The sequence below is a fragment of the Triturus cristatus genome, chromosome 8, assembly GCF_964204655.1.
Source record: "Triturus cristatus chromosome 8, aTriCri1.1, whole genome shotgun sequence".
Lineage (NCBI taxonomy): Eukaryota > Metazoa > Chordata > Amphibia > Caudata > Salamandridae > Triturus > Triturus cristatus.
Window position 1 is genome coordinate 182,736,402 of NC_140591.1, and position 18,106 is coordinate 182,754,507.

Sequence of the window (18,106 nt, forward strand, 5' to 3'; positions counted from 1 at the left end):
AGACAAGGGAGCGAACAGAGCACCGGCCCCAGGAAAAGTCACACCAATGCGCGTCGCTAGGCGTCGTCTCTTGCTCCGCGTCCGTCGTCGGCGTCGTGCGCCGAAATGACGTCGGAGTACTTAGACGCCGCCCTCGTGCGCTGACGTCAGTTCTTGTACATAGCCTTCCGCGCCAGGAACGCAGAGCCATGCAAGATACCGATACTGGTGCCAAAAAATTCTAGGGCCCTGAAAGGGATAGCCTTAACCCTAGATGTCAGTTCGCAGAACGGGGAGGATGGGTGGGTCGGTGAGGAATCTAACTAACTAATGTTTCTTACAGATACATCGTTACCGAAGGTAAGGAACTTGTTCATCTGAAAGAAACACGTTAGTTAGATTCCTCACCTTAGAATAGATACCCAAGCAATACCAACCCCGGTGGTGGGTCTGCGAACCAAGATCACACCAGAAAGTCCTGGAGGACAGAACGGCCAAAGAAGCCATCCCTCCGGACTTGACCGTCGAGGCAATAATGCCTGGCAAACGTGTGAAGCGAAGCCCACGTTGCCGCCTGACAGATGTCCTGCAAAGGGACCCCCCGTCCCAAAGCAGTAGTAGCCGCTGTGGCCCGAGTAGAATGGGCGCGCAGCCCCACACGCGGTTCTTTTTTTGCCATGGAATAACAGATTTTTATACACAAAACGACCCACCAGGAGATGGTCCGTTTGTGTACAGCTTTTCCCTTCTTTGCACCCACGTAGCCAACGAAAAGCTGGTCGTCCACCCGGAATTGTTTAGTGCGGTCCAAATAAAAGGAGAGCGCACGTTTTGGGTCCAGACGGTGGAGCCGCTCTTCCTCTTTGGAAGGATGCGGAGGCGGAAAGAAGGTGGGCAAGGTGACAGATTGCCCAAGATGAAAGGGGGTCACCACTTTCGGTAGAAAGGTAGGACGAGGCCGAAGGACAACCTTGTCCGGATGAACAGATAGAAAAGGAGCCTGGAGCTCACTCACCCGTCTAGCCGAGGTGATGGCTACCAGGAAAGCAGTCTTAAGAGTTAGAAGACGAAGAGGACAATTGTGAAGAGGCTCAAAGGGAGCGCACGTCAGGAATGTCAAGACAAGATTCAAGTCCCACTGAGGCATTACAAAAGGGACAGGAGGGAAAGTGTGAGTAATGCCTTTAAGAAAGCGTGGCACTACAGGGGACTTGAAAAGAGAGGGCTGATCTGGAAGCCGTAAGAAGGCAGAGAGAGCAGCAAGATAACCTTTCAAGGTGCCCAGGGCAGAGCCCTGCCGGGCCAAAGAAAGAAGAAAGAGGAGAACCTCAGAAAGAGGGGCGGAAAGGGGATCCACAGCCTTTGCTGGGCACCATGCCACAAATTTGTTCCACCGGCAGGCGTGTACCGTCTTTGTGGAGGGACGCCTGGCTGCCAGAATGATATCACAGACTTCAGGAGGCAAGTCAAATGGCATCAACTGCCGCCGCTCAATCTCCACGCATGGAGGTGGAGGCTGGACAGGTTCGGGTGGAGGACCGTCCCCTGCTGTTGCGACAGAAGATCCTCCCGAAGGGGCAGACGTATCGGAGGATCGGTCAACATACTGAGTAGCTCGGGATACCAGTACCTTCGTGCCCAATCCGGAGCCACCAAGATGACTTGGGCCCGGTCGCGCTTGATCTTCTTCAGCACTCTGGGCAGAAGTGGTATAGGCGGAAAGTACAACAGACCGCAACTCCACTCGCGACGAAAAGCGTCGCCGAGCGAGTGCCGCCTTGGAAATTCCAACGCGCAGAACTGCTGACATTGCGCGTTCTCTTCGGTGGTGAATAGATCTAACCAAGGCTCTCCCCACTGCTGAAAGAGACCTTGCGCCACCTCGGAGTTCAGACGCCATTCGTGATCCATCATGCACCGGCGGCTGAGTTGGTCTGCTCTGGCGTTCAAAGAGCCCGCCAGATGTTGAACCACCAGGGTGATGCCCTGGTGTTCCAGCCATGTCCATAGGCGCAGAGCCTCCTGACAAAGGGTCCACGACCCCACCCCGCCCTGTTTGTTGCAATACCACATGGCGGTGGTGTTGTCCGTGAACACCTGCACGACACTTCCCCGGACAGAGGGAAGGAAGGCTTTCAGTGCAAGACGGATCGCTCTCAGCTCCAACAAGTTGATGTGGAGGCGAGACTCCGCCGGAGACCAGAGGCCTCTGATCTCCGCCTCTCCCATATGGCCACCCCATCCCAGGAGGGACGCATCTGTCACTACGACATGCTCCGGTAGGGGTAGGGAGAGGCTCTTGCCCGTGACCCAATCGCGGTCCGCGAGCCACCACTGCAACTGCTGTGCAGTGCCCTCCGAGATCAAGACATGGTCGGACAGGTTGCCGTGATGCTGGGCCCACTGAAACTTCAGGTCCCACTGCAGAGCCCGCATGCGCCGCCTGGCGTGATGCACTAGTAGGATGCAGGAGGCCATCAGCCCCAGAAGTCGCAACACTAGCCTGACCGAAACCCAGGATAGAGGCCGAAAGATGGGAATCAGGGCCTGTATATCCCGGACCCGCTGTTCCGGTGGATGAACCCGGAACTGCGCCGAATCGAGAACCGCTCCGATGAAGAGGAGCTTCTGAGAGGGGCTCAGGTGTGACTTCGGCACGTTGATGGAAAACCCCAGCAAATGCAGGAGATCCGCCGTAGTCTGGAGGTGGGAGACGACTGCCTGGGGTGAGCCCGCCTTCAACAACCAGTCGTCGAGATAGGGGAAGACTGGAACCCCTGATCTGCGCAGATGAGCTGCGACCACCGCCATCACTTTCGTGAACACCCGAGGGGCACTGGTAAGGCGGAAGGGGAGCACGGTGAACTGAAAGTGCTCCTGACCAACCGTGAACCGCAGGTAACGCCGGGGGGCCGGCAGGACGGGGATGTGGAAATATGCGTCCTGCAAGTCCAACGCTACCATCCAGTCTCCAGGGTCGAGGGCAGCTAGAACCTGAGCCAAAGTTAACATTTTGAACCGTTCCTTCCGGAGTAAGGCATTGACGTTCCGGAGGTCAAAGATAGGGCGTAGGCCCCCTTTGCCCTTCTTGGGAACCAGAAAGTAGTGGGAATAACAACCACGACCTACTTCTGGGCTCGGAACGCGCTCGACTGCCCCCTTGGCCAAGAGGGCCGAAACTTCCTCGTGGAGAAGATTCAAATGATCCCCCGAGATACGGTGGTGCTGCGGTGGCATGGCTGGAGGGGTCGTCTCGAAGGGGAGGGAGTAGCCCCTTCGGACGATTTGCAGCACCCACCTGTCCGATGTGATGGACCGCCAGTGGAGCAGGTGATGGCGAACTCTGCCGCCCACTGGCGTGGAATGGGCCTGAAAGCTCGGACTAGGAAGGCTTTGAGGCGGATGCTGCCGGGGTGGATGTGGACTGACCGCGTCGTCCTCCAGTACCGCCTCGGCGGAAACCACGTCCGCGACCGCGTGCAGGTTGGTTCTGCGGCCGGTGGCTAGGCAGACGTCGCGAAAAGCGGAAGTTTGTGGCCGCGGGGCCGAGAGGCCCAAGGACGTGGCCGTAGCCTGAGAGTCCTTGAAGTGAGCCAGCGCACTGTCCGCTTTCTCACCAAAAAGGCGAGTACCATCAAAAGGCATGTCCATGAGGGTGCTCTGGACATCCCCTGAAAAACACGTGGACCGCAGCCAGGCGTGACGTCGAAGCGCCACCGTGGTAGAAATCGCCCTACCCAGCGAGTCCGTAGTGTCAAGCCCACATCAGATTGCATGGCGCGCTGCATCTCTCCCATCGGCCAGGGCCGAGGAAAGCCGCGCCCGGACCTCCTCAGGGCACAGTGGCAGCACGTCCTCCACCACATCCCACAGAGAGTGGGAATAACGGTCCAAGAGACAGGCGGTGTTCAAAGACCGCAGGCCCAAACTGAGCGAAGAGAACAGCTTCTTACCAAACTGTTCCAGTCTCTTGGAATCCCGGTCCGGAGGAGCGGACGGAAAGGAGGATTGGGAGGTAGAGGCCTGGATAACCAGACTCTCGGGGTGGGGTGTTGGGACAGAAAACTGGGGTCGCCCGGAGCAGGGCGGTGGCGCCTGGCAACGTTCCTATCCACAGGAGGGACTGTGGAGGGCTTGGACCAGGTGGCCTGCAGAACGTCAGTGAGGGCCTCATTGAATGGCAGCAGAGGCTCAGTGGAGCATGCGGCAGACTGAAGCACCTCAGTGAGGATGTTAGTCCTCACCGCCACGGCAGACAGCTCGAGCCCAAGAGCTTCGGCCGCCTTGCGCAGCACCACGGAAAAGGATGCACCCTCCTCCGCAGCCACAGTCGGAGGAGAGATGAATCCAGTGTCTGGTGAGGTATCCAACCCACTGGCCTCCCCCAGTTCATCTGCCCAGTCCTGTGCAAGTTGGCTCTGAAGGGCCATAGGGTCATCAGACCCCTCCCAGTCGCCCCCGTCATCCGATTCCTGGTAAACAGGAGGAATGAGCGGAGCTGGTCGATAGACAATATGTGTCTCTAGCGGCGTCGGATGCGGCGTCGGGCGGCGCAGCATCGGCGTCGGGACCGGACAGGGGCTGAACCGGGGATCGACGTCGACCGGAGCCGGCGTCGGGGGTGGTATCGGTGTCGGCGCCGGAGGCGTAACGAGGTCGACCTGCGGCGTCGGGGCCGGAGCCTCCAACGGCGCCGGGGCCGGAGCCGCCGGCATGCGAGGTCGCCCAGTCGAGTTCGCGGGGCCCGAAGGCGCGCCTGCGGGCGTCGACGGCCGGGCCAGGTTCCTCATGGCCGAGAGGAAGGCACTGACCTCCGCCGGCATCGCACCAGTCCCAGGGACCGTCGAGTAAGGGCACTTGCGCGGCCCCGCGGGGGTGGAACCACCCGGACCCTCGGCCGAGTCGCGCGACCGGCGAGGGGGGTCCGAAGAGCGGTGTCGCTTCTTGGACTTCTTGGAGTGCCTCGACTTACCCGAAGACTTCGAGCCAGACGAGTGACGATGGCGAGTGCGGCTCCGCGACCGATCCTTGGACCTCCTCCTGGACCGGGATCGAGAGCGACGCGGAGCCGAGTGGCGAAGCTCGAGAAGCTTGCGGGACCGCTCCCGCCTAGCTTTCGAGGTCAGGGCCATACAGTCGGAGCACGACGCCGCGTCGTGGTCGAGGGCCAAGCAGTACAGGCACCGGCGGTGATGATCGTTCATCGACATCAGTCGTTGACAAGTCGTCGCAGGCCTTGAAACCAGGCATCCTACCGGCACCAGAGTCGATAATTGACCAAAAAGTGTCAAAAAAGTTAGTAAAAAATTGACTAAAGGGGTAGCTCTCCCGGATCTGCGCTTACTGGCGCGGAAAAAAGAAGAACTGACGTCAGCGCGCGAGGGCGGCGTCTAAGTACTCCGACGACGTCATTCCAGCGCACAACGCCGACGACGGACGCGGAGCCGCAGACGACGCCTAGCGACGCGCAAGGGGTATTGCTGACGAAAAATCTTCCGGATCCAGTCTGACGCCTGGGGATATTCTAAGGTGAGGAATCTAACTAACGTGTTTCTTTCAGATAAGCACATAACCTAGCCACCCAAAAATGAGAAATGGTGGAGAGCCAATGTGCCCAAAACAGAATGACACACCCTGCCCCGGAGGTAGGTGAACTAGAGCACCCCTCAGGAAGACCAAGGCCACCTGTAAGGAGGCAATATGGTTGAACCCCACCTGGAAAGGTCCTCGCAGAACGGGCGGGCATTAAGGAATCTGCGCCTAGACTGTGTCTCTACCAGATACATCGTTACAGAAGGTAAGTAACTCATTCATCTGATAGAGACATCTAGCCGCAGATTCATTAACTTAGAATAGATACCAAAGCTACACCCTATTGGAGGAGGGTCTGCGACAGAACCCCACCAAGTTCCCAAAGGAAGTAGTCCGTCAAGAACATTGACTGAAACAAGGTGGGAGCTGCAATGCCAGCGAGGTTGACACCAGACCCATAAAGCAAAGCTAGCATAGCTGACACCAGACCCTGAAGTTCAGGGCGGAGCATGAGCAAGGGAAGCAAGGTACCACAATCCGTCAGAGGACGGCACGAGTCCACTATCGGCCAGAGAGGGACTAAACAAAATCACAGAACCAGGAAGGTCACTGCACAATGGCAAAATGCCACAGACCTCTACGAAAGAAGGGTAACTGAGTATAGGACACCAGGATCCATAAGAGACAAAGGCCCAGCGAAGGGACTTAAACATGATGACAGAATCACAACACACAATCGGAGAGTCACAACATCAACAAATGACATGTCGGGGAAGAGGCATCATGCCAAGACATACAAACTACGACTACCAGGCAATACAAGAATACGCAAAACAGACATTGTGGACGTGAGAACCACACCACACAATGCATAGCTCAATGAAGCGTAACAACAAGAGCATGTGCGTGCAGACCAAGAAGACGGCCACAGCACCAGGTAGCCAACCAGGCAACCGTACCCCTAAGTTCAATGACCAAGGGCCACTGGCAAGCCGAACACGCCAAAAGCTATCTCCCATGAGGGAGAGAGAGAGATAGCGAGAGAGAGAGGAACCTGGGACAATCCCTAGAAACCACTGCAGAGAGACCCTGCATGCTTGCCCGTCATGTGCATACACAGCACAAAGAAATACATGGAAAACTCAAGAAGTGACAACCAAGGGTAAACTGGAAGAGCACCCTTAGAGAATAGAAAGTCACCAGAGAGGTACCAAAGGCACCAACGTCTGTGAAACGTAGCAGGACATACAGTCCAACCACAAAAGAGGGCGACCCCAACCCCCCGATCGAGAAGGAATACCGAGCCACCGCTATACAGGAGGGAATGCTGACTATCACACCAACGAAGATGAAGTCAGTAACACTCAGACATAGAAAGTCTGAATAAGTATATATATAACATATATATATATATATAACATATATATATATATATATATAACATATATATATATATATATATAACATATATATATATATATATATATATATATATATATATATATATATATATATATATATATATATATATATATAGACAGGATGAAGCCAGAGATCATCCGGAGATAGAATACGTCTGTTGAAACTCGCATCAGAGGCCAGGAGAAGAACACCTGGCTGTGTGCGACAACTAACAGAAAAATCTGAGCCCGGGCCGCAGCCCGTCAGAGGGAAGCCAGGGGCACAAGGTAAAACGTAGCAGAGATCCACTCTGGCGAAAACTCTCATAGGCCAACCCCCGACAGGGTGTGCCCAAACCTTTCTCAACACCAGGGAAGACGACAACAGGAAAAGAACACAGCCAAAACAATGGCTCAAGTAAAAACTACAGGTCCCCCGTGATGGCACACACACATAGTGTGGACCACATGTGGTGCCCGTCCAGAATACAGAAAGAACCGATCTGGAGTGGAACGGAACAAAGTGCCCACAGGGATGCATAACCACGCCCAAGACAGCCAACAGCGCTCGAGGCAGAAAGAAGGCGGAAAGATTAGCCAAATGCAAAGCAGGAGGACGTGAAACCCCCTGGGGCGAGTCAGATACAGCCGAACCCCAACAATACACCAGAGCAAACTGCGTCCACAGACGCATGAGAGTGCAACGGAACAACCGTAAGCAGCAATACTGAAGCTCCTGGAGAGGGCCATGTCAGTCCGTGGTTCTCAATAGAGGAGGCCTTCCTCCACAGCAGGAAGCCTGGAACCAAAGGAGATGCCCACAGCATAACCCACAGGACAAATCCCCAGAGGGACATACAATAATGAAGAGAGCTCCACGGGAGCCTCCAAAACTTCCTGGCAAGGAAGAGCAGCTACACAAAAGCGAATGAATACCCCACATAGGGTAAGTCACATCCCTATAAAAAGCAAGGGACACCTTTTGAGATAAGCTCATAGGCAGAGGTCACAAAGAACCATATAAACAGCTGGCCCAGTTGGAACAAAAGAAGGAAAAACCTGTCTGGAAAATAATGTCTTGAACCTAGAGACGTAAATCATAAAACAGTCACCACACTGCATACGAAAACACAAGTCCACTATAGGAGACTAAAAACCTGGTAGTCATAGAAATCCAGATAGGAGTCGGCATGCTCATCAGACAGATGGGCCCCCTCAAAGGGCGGATCCCTGAGTTGCTCCCTAACATTCTCGGGGAAACTGCCATCACCAAGCCACGCATGGCGACGCAGAGCAACTGACCTGGCCATAGCACGACCCATGGAAACAGTGGTGTCCGTGGCCGACCGGACGGAAAACTGCATCATGTTGCGGCCATCCCGTATAAGCCAGACCAGGTCAGCACGAGGGCCCTCCGGCAAAGAAGGGAGTTATTCGACTGAGTCCCAAAGGGCAGAAGTAGCCCGAGCAAGCACGCAGGTCGTGTTCAGGGACCGAAGGCCTGAGCTGGTGGACGCAAAGACATTGCGGCCACACGACTCCAACCACCTAGACTCCAGAGTGGGAGGAAGCAACGGTGAAGGAGAGGAAGGAAGTGCTGTCTGGACTACAAGTCCTTGAGCCCTAGGATGAAGGGACAAACTCGCAGGGTCATCTGGAGCCGGCCGGTGGCGATGTGCAATAGCACAATCCACGGGGTCAACCGATGAGGGTCTGGACCAAGCCCCCAGAAGGAAATCATACAATGACCTGCCAAAAGGCAACAAAGGCTCCACATCCACTGTGCCCTGGTGTACAAGTAACTTACCTTCGGTAACTATGTATCTGGTAGAAACGATTCTAGCCGCAGATTCCTTAAAGTAGAATTATCCCCAGGCGTGAGACTGGACCCGGAAAACTTTCTTGCCCAGCATCTCTGCACGCCGGGGGGGCGGTACCTCGTGACTCCGCACCGACGTCTTCCGTGGGCGTGACATCAGCGAGTTCACATAAGCCCCACCCCAGCGCGCTGACGTCAGTTTGCTTTGTAGAACTTTTCCGCGCCACAACGCGGAGCCATCACAACAAAACTGAGGAGAGCATGGGAATAGTGTGCGAAAAAACCAGAGAAACAAAGAGAGAGACAAAAGGTGAGGCACAGCACCAGTTGGCACCGTGTCGAAAGGAGGCTACAACAGGATAGCCAAAGCAGGAAAAGAGCAGACCACCTCTGAGGAACAACAGTGCAAGCCAGGTGATAGCACCAGGCAGCACAAAAGTACCAGAAGGCCACATCAGGAAAGACACAGCTGGGAAAGCGTAAAGCACCACTCCGGGGAACCACCGCGCAAGCCAATAGCCAGGCTGGAGGCACAAGCAGTGGAAAGCGCCGTAAGAGAAAGAGAAAGAGTCTACAACCACAGACCACACAGCAAAGGACTACAAGCCCGGAACAGAGGAGCAACAGCAATTCACCCCCTGACTACACAGTCAAGGAGGGCCAGAGCCCCTGAAAGGAGCAGGAGGCCAAGGACAGGCGAAAGAACCCCCAGCGTAGAAGACCGCAAGGGGATCAGAAATTGTAACAAAGGGAAAAAGAGCAAAAGCAGGCCCCTAAACTGGAGAGAACCCAGCTGGAGGGAAGCCCGATGGGCAGAAAACAAAAAGGATCCTCACAGAAGACAAGCCACCCAGAGAAAGGCGAGCGCAGAAAACCAAGCTGAGGGTCCTCGCAGATCGGGGAGGAAGGGCGGGTCGTGAAGGAATCTGCGGCTAGAATCGTCTCTACCAGATACATTGTTACCGAAGGTAAGTAACTTATACATCTGATAGAGACTACTAGCCGCAGATTCCTTAACGTAGAATAGATACCCTAGCCATACCCAGAAGGGAGGAGGGCATGCGAGAGAGCCTCCCCACCAGGAGAGACCAGGGCCCCAGTAGGGGACATGGTACAAGAACAAGAAGGAAAAGGCCAGGATATCCTAAGCCCAACCAAGGGAGAGCGCCCAACACCCTGCAGGGGCAGACAGCACCCCAAAAGCCTCAAGGAACACAAGGGTCACCTCGAACCCAGTGAGAAGAGGTAGAACCAGAGGCAGGGCCCACCGTAAGAAACACATGCACAGAGACAGAAAAGAGCTGAATACACCTTGGTCGCAAGCAGCGGGCAAGGCCGGAAAGGCACCACCGCCAACAGCACAGGCGGAAGAAGAAAAGCATTGTTGCGCAGAGCCCCAGCGGAACCTGAAGCAGGGGTGCAAGGGAACACATCAAGATCACAACGGTGGAGTAGAACAAGCAGTCCTGCACGGGCATGCGCCGCCTGCAGCAGGCAACACCACGGAACAGCGCACCCAGGACAAGGCAGACGCCAGCCGAAGGCAGAGGCCAGGGAGGGCCAGGACACACCCCAAGGGAGTTGCCGGGCCAGAAACACACACACTGACCCACGAAGAAGTGGAGGAACCGGCAGGAAAGAAAGAGAGATGGAGAACGGGCCCAAGCCGGCCACCAGAACACAGAAGGCAAAGAAAGCCAAACCCTCTGGAGCATCTGACAAAGGACCAAGCCGAAATACAGGACAAAAGTGCGAAACCACCACAACACGATGCCGCAGACAGCAGGCCAGACCGGCCGAGCGACGTAGCAACAAGGAGAAGGACGGACTGAGCGCAAGGTACTCCAACACAATTGGCAAGAAGATCGCACCTGCGATATACCGTGACGCCACGGAGAGCAAGGAGCCCGAAAAGGGTGACCACACCTCCCCAGCACATGACAGAGCTATGTAATAGCTGCAAGTACCCCACATAGGGTAGGTTATGTCCCAAGAACCATGGGAACACCTCTTAGGAAAAGATTTCCGCACCAGAGGACAAAACAGAAAGACCTTCAGAAAAACCCGCAGACGGCTTACAAAGCAGTCAATAAAGAAGACACAGAAGGCCTAATCGCAGGGCCTACCGGGCTTACCAACAGCCAAAACCACAAGTCAAAAAAGGCAAGGAGGGAAAGGCAGTCTGCAAAAGAGGGCCCCTGGTAGAAGGGTGGCGGGAAAGACAGACAGGATCATGCGGAGCAGGACAGTGGTGGTGCAGAAGTGGCTGGGGCACCGGGTCCCCCGTGGCTGGACGCCCTCAGGCCCCCCAAGAGAGAATTATTGAGCGCAGCCTCGAAGGGAAGAAGCAGCTCCCGTCCACCTGAGCTTCACCACGTTTAGTTGTAAAATCTTCATTTTATTATTCTTTTGTGTGGATTGTGAAACCGGTGATTTCCAATATTCAAATGCTTGTATTATGCTCAATCGCCTTTGATACAGCATGTTAGAATCCCAGTTTCTTTGTAGGAAATAGAAAATATTTAACCCAATGCATTTCGGGCACCGTCTGCCCTTCATCAGGGGTTTGTATCTGTAAAGTTAAGAATCAAATAAATGCTGTTACAATAGTGTATAAATTTCCACCCAACTAACATTTAAACAACAGTGTATTCATGTAAGTACCCGATCTTAACACTCCCAACAATAACGCTTTCCCGCTAAAAAAGTATTCAGCACATTATCACAATTTTGCCCCCTGGTATACTAATCCTCATAGCACTCCGAAGGAGTTACCAACCGTCTAAAAACTAAACATTAATCTTGGTGTTCAACGCTGCTTAAGGCCTTTAGTTAGTTCAAGACCACTAACGTACCGCTGATCTTACTTTAAACAGTTGCAAGTGCCGCTCCTTCTGTCTATCCTGTGGAAATTGCGTCCCTTTCACCTTGCCACGTGATACAATCGTTTTTGTAACCCTCGTCATAACCACGCCCACCCGTGTGGCTGCTTGACTCAACACATCGATGTTAGCATACAACTCCCATAATTCACCCCCTACTATCTGTTGGTAGATCTGTTCACGTTTCTACTATTCACAACGGTGATAATGATTTGAATTAGAATACCCCGCCCTTCCCTGAATGGTTAATTAAATGCGATATTGGTTCAAGGTGCAAGTTATTTAAAACATGAATACGAATATAGACAATGTAGTAAACCTCAGTAATGATATTTTCCAATACACCAAGTGTAATAACAATGTTTGATAATCAACATGATTTGATCGAGAAACCGTGTCCGTAGTTACTCCTTTTAGTTTCATGGTTAGTATAGTCTCACCCAAGACTATACTAACCATGAAACTAAAAGGAGTAACTACGGACACGGTTTCTCGATCAAATCATGTTGATTATCAAACATTGTTATTACACTTGGTGTATTGGAAAATATCATTACTGAGGTTTACTACATTGTCTATATTCGTATTCATGTTTTAAATAACTTGCACCTTGAACCAATATCGCATTTAATTAACCATTCAGGGAAGGGCGGGGTATTCTAATTCAAATCATTATCACCGTTGTGAATAGTAGAAACGTGAACAGATCTACCAACAGATAGTAGGGGGTGAATTATGGGAGTTGTATGCTAACATCGATGTGTTGAGTCAAGCAGCCACACGGGTGGGCGTGGTTATGACGAGGGTTACAAAAACGATTGTATCACGTGGCAAGGTGAAAGGGACGCAATTTCCACAGGATAGACGGAAGGAGCGGCACTTGTAACTGTTTAAAGTAAGATCAGCGGTACGTTAGTGTTCTTGAACTAACTAAAGGCCTTAAGCAGCGTTGAACACCAAGATTAATGTTTAGTTTTTAGACGGTTGGTAACTCCTTCGGAGTGCTATGAGGATTAGTATACCAGGGGGCAAAATTGTGATAATGTGCTGAATACTTTTTTAGCGGGAAAGCGTTATTGTTGGGAGTGTTAAGATCGGGTACTTACATGAATACACTGTTGTTTAAACGTTAGTTGGGTGGAAATTTATACACTATTGTAACAGCATTTATTTGATTCTTAACTTTACAGATACAAACCCCTGATGAAGGGCAGACGGTGCCCAAAATGCATTGGGTTAAATATTTTCTATTTCCTACAAAGAAACTGGGATTCTAACATGCTGTATCAAAGGCGATTGAGCATACTACAAGCATTTGAATATTGGAAATCACCGGTTTCACAATCCACACAAAAGAATAATAAAATAAAGATTTTACAACTAAACGTGGTGAAGCTTTGAATGAAATTGATTCACGATGATTTTTTCATCTTTATATGGCGTGAGCATCTCGGGACTGATATTACCAATATCAGCAATCTCATGGATATTATTTTGGCGCTACAAGGATGAAGCGTACTCCAAGATAGCTCCCCTTAACGGAATAATCTATGATAAAATTGAAGTAAAATGGTGTGCGGGACATACATACATTTAATTATTTCTTGGTCATCCTACTTTGACCCAGCACCCAAGACTATACTAACCATGAAACTAAAAGGAGTAACTACGGACACGGTTTCTCGATCAAATCATGTTGATTATCAAACATTGTTATTACACTTGGTGTATTGGAAAATATCATTACTGAGGTTTACTACATTGTCTATATTCGTATTCATGTTTTAAATAACTTGCACCTTGAACCAATATCGCATTTAATTAACCATTCAGGGAAGGGCGGGGTATTCTAATTCAAATCATTATCACCGTTGTGAATAGTAGAAACGTGAACAGATCTACCAACAGATAGTAGGGGGTGAATTATGGGAGTTGTATGCTAACATCGATGTGTTGAGTCAAGCAGCCACACGGGTGGGCGTGGTTATGACGAGGGTTACAAAAACGATTGTATCACGTGGCAAGGTGAAAGGGACGCAATTTCCACAGGATAGACGGAAGGAGCGGCACTTGCAACTGTTTAAAGTAAGATCAGCGGTACGTTAGTGTTCTTGAACTAACTAAAGGCCTTAAGCAGCGTTGAACACCAAGATTAATGTTTAGTTTTTAGACAGTTGGTAACTCCTTCGGAGTGCTATGAGGATTAGTATACCAGGGGGCAAAATTGTGATAATGTGCTGAACACTTTTTTAGCGGGAAAGCGTTATTGTTGGGAGTGTTAAGATCGGGTACTTACATGAATACACTGTTGTTTAAACGTTAGTTGGGTGGAAATTTATACACTATTGTAACAGCATTTATTTGATTCTTAACTTTACAGATACAAACCCCTGATGAAGGGCAGACGGTGCCCGGAATGCATTGGGTTAAATATTTTCTATTTCCTACAAAGAAACTGGGATTCTAACATGCTGTATCAAAGGCGATTGAGCATAATACAAGCATTTGAATATTGGAAATCACCGGTTTCACAATCCACACAAAAGAATAATAAAATGAAGATTTTACAACTAAACGTGGTGAAGCTTTGAATGAAATTGATTCACGATGATTTTTTCATCTTTATATGGCGTGAGCATCTCGGGACTGATATTACCAATATCAGCAATCTCATGGATATTATTTTGGCCCTTCAAGGATGAAGCGTACTCCAAGATAGCTCCCCTTAACGGAATAATCTATGATAAAATTGAAGTAAAATGGTGTGCGGGACATACATACATTTAATTATTTCTTGGTCATCCTACTTTGACCCAGCACCCAAGACTATACTAACCATGAAACTAAAAGGAGTAACTACGGACACGGTTTCTCGATCAAATCATGTTGATTATCAAACATTGTTATTACACTTGGTGTATTGGAAAATATCATTACTGAGGTTTACTACATTGTCTATATTCGTATTCATGTTTTAAATAACTTGCACCTTGAACCAATATCGCATTTAATTAACCATTCAGGGAAGGGCGGGGTATTCTAATTCAAATCATTATCACCGTTGTGAATAGTAGAAACGTGAACAGATCTACCAACAGATAGTAGGGGGTGAATTATGGGAGTTGTATGCTAACATCGATGTGTTGAGTCAAGCAGCCACACGGGTGGGCGTGGTTATGACGAGGGTTACAAAAACGATTGTATCACGTGGCAAGGTGAAAGGGACGCAATTTCCACAGGATAGACGGAAGGAGCGGCACTTGCAACTGTTTAAAGTAAGATCAGTGGTACGTTAGTGTTCTTGAACTAACTAAAGGCCTTAAGCAGCGTTGAACACCAAGATTAATGTTTAGTTTTTAGACGGTTAGTAACTCCTTCGGAGTGCTATGAGGATTAGTATACCAGGGGGCAAAATTGTGATAATGTGCTGAATACTTTTTTAGCGGGAAAGCGTTATTGTTGGGAGTGTTAAGATCGGGTACTTACATGAATACACTGTTGTTTAAACGTTAGTTGGGTGGAAATTTATACACTATTGTAACAGCATTTATTTGATTCTTAACTTTACAGATACAAACCCCTGATGAAGGGCAGACGGTGCCCGAAATGCATTGGGTTAAATATTTTCTATTTCCTACAAAGAAACTGGGATTCTAACATGCTGTATCAAAGGCGATTGAGCATAATACAAGCATTTGAATATTTGAAATCACCGGTTTCACAATCCACACAAAAGAATAATAAAATGAAGATTTTACAACTAAACGTGGTGAAGCTTTGAATGAAATTGATTCACGATGATTTTTTCATCTTTATATGGCTTGAGCATCTCGGGACTGATATTACCAATATCAGCAATCTCATGGATATTATTTTGGCGCTACAAGGATGAAGCGTACTCCAAGATAGCTCCCCTTAACGGAATAATCTATGATAAACTTGAAGTAAAATGGTGTACGGGACAGACATACATTTAATTATCTCTTGTAATAGTGCCACTTGAATATTATGTTGGTCCAGATGCACAAGTTACTACTTGTGTAACGATATATCTGTAAGAGACATTAGTTCGTGATAGATTCCATACCTTAGAATATCCCCAGGTGCAGACTGGATCCGGAAAGTTTTGCTAGCAGTACCCCTGCGCGTCAGTAGGTGGCGTCCTGCGGCTACGCATCCGTCGCTGGCGTCGTAAGCGCCGAGATGACGTCCCGGAGACTACTTAGGCGCCACCCATGCCCGCTGACATCAGTTCTGTACACGACTTTCCGCGCCAGGAACGCAGAGCCATTCAAGAAACTGACCACTGGTGCCATGAAACTAGGGCCCTGAAAGGGGATGACCTTAACCCTAGAAACAGTTCGCAGAGAGGGGAGGATGGGTGGGGCGGTATGGAATCTATCACTAACTAATGTCTCTTATGGATATATCGTTACACAAGTAGTAACTTGTGCATCTGAAAGAGACACGTTAGTGATAGATTCCTTACCTTAGAATAGATACCCCAGCAATACCAACCCCGGTGGTGGGTCTGCGAACAGATTACACCAGAAAGTCACGGAGCACAGAACGTCCAAAGAAGTCGTCTCTCTGGACCGGACTGTCAAGGCAGTAATGCTTGATAAACGTGTGCAGCGAGGCCAACGTAGCTGCCTGATAAATGTCCTGCAAGGGGATGCCGCGTCCCAAGGCTGTAGTGGCTACAGTTGCCTTGGTAGAATGGAGCTCACTCACTCTTCTGGCAAAGGTAATAGCGACCAGGAAAGCCGTCTTAAGAGTAAGAAGACGCAGAGGACAGGTATGAAGGAGCTCGAAAGGAGCGCACATCAGATAGGTCAAAACAAGATTCAAGTCCCACTGAGGCATGATGAACGGCACAGGAGGAAACATGTGCGTAATGCCTTTCAGGAAACGGGTAACAACCGGGGACTTACAGAGAGAAGGCTGATCTGGAAGCCTCACAAAGGCGGAGATGGCCAAAAGATAACTTTTGATAGTGCCCAGAGCAGAGCCCTGCTGGGCCAACGAGAGAAGAAACAGTAGGACCTCAGAAAGAGGGGCAGAAAGGGGATCCACAGACTTTGCTACGCACCATGCCACAAGTTTGTTCCATCTACAGGCGTATACCGTTTTAGTGGAGGGACGCCTGGCTGCCAGAATGACATCACAGACTTCGGGAGGAAGATCGAAAGCCGTCAACTGTCGCCGCTCAATCTCCACGCATGGAGGTGGAGGCTGGACAGTTTCGGGTGGAGGACCGTCCCCTGCTGCTGCGAAAGAAGATCCTCCCGAAGAGGCAGTCGGATGGATCGATCGCCATGCGGAGTAGCTCGGGATACCAGTATCTTCGGGCCCAGTCCGGAGCCACAAGGATGACTTGGGCCAGGTCGCGCCGAATCTTCTTCAGCACTCTGGGCAGAAGTGGCATAGGCAGTAAGGCATACAACAGACCGCTACTCCACTCGCGAAAGCGTCGCCGAGCGAGTGCCGCCTTGGAAATTCCAACGCGCAGAACTGATGACATTGCGCGTTCTCTTCGGTGGCGAATAGAGCTAACCAAGGCTCTCCCCACTGTTGAAAGATACATTGCACCACGTCCGATTTCAGACGCCATTCGCGATTCATCAAGCACCAGAGGCTGAGTTCGTCCGCCCTGGCGTTCAGAGAACCTGCCAGGTGTTGAACCACCAAGGTAATGCCTTTATGTTCCAGCCATGTCCAGAGGCGCAGAGCCTGCTGACATAGGGTCCAGGACCCCCCGCTTTGTTTGATGCAATACCACATGGCAGTGGTATTGTCTGTGAACACCTGCACCACACGTCCCCGGACAGAGGGAAGGAATGCCTTCAGTGCAACTCAGATCGCCCTGAAGCTCCAAAAGTTTGATATGACACCCCTTGTAGGAGAGTAGGGTCTGCTTTCTATGTTCACCCCCACTTTTTGCTTTTTCTTCACTGGTTTTCGACTTAGATGTGGCTGTGGGCCTGCTAATCAGACACACAGCCCAGCTGTTCTCTCTCCAAATTCATACTATGTACTTTAGGTACATAACCCAATTGGTAAGGATCACCTTCTCGGGCTCTGTAAAGTGTACCTTAGGTACCCAGGGCATAGGTGTACCCTAGGCCTACCAGGGGCTGCAGCATGTATTATGCCACCCCTGGCTGGCCTTCCATTGTGACACAACTGGCTGATCACTCAGCTGGGGCAAGGTTGTGTAATCACCCCTTGCCTAGGTGTAGTATTCCTATACCTACCTTAGATATAGACACATGGGTAACCTATCAGTCACTCCTATAGCAGGCCTTAACAATCCTGAAGGCAGAGTGCTTGGTAACATGTGAGATGGTGCTCTAGCATGAGCTGAGCCTGTCTGCAGCTTTCGGAACCATGTCCTTATAGCTGTTCTATGATATCGCCTACCATATACTCTTAAAGTGCCTTATAATCCTCGCGGTTATGGTAACTATGGTTTGGCTTTATCAAAACATGTT

General features: G+C 50.5%; 1 protein-coding gene across 3 annotated transcripts in view; it reads right to left on the minus strand.

The window, feature by feature from the left end:
• Positions 1 to 18,106, minus strand: part of LOC146801785 (E3 ubiquitin-protein ligase TTC3-like) — a 1,762,960-nt gene that overhangs the window by 143,006 nt on the left and 1,601,848 nt on the right. The gene's annotated exons all lie outside the window — the stretch shown is intronic.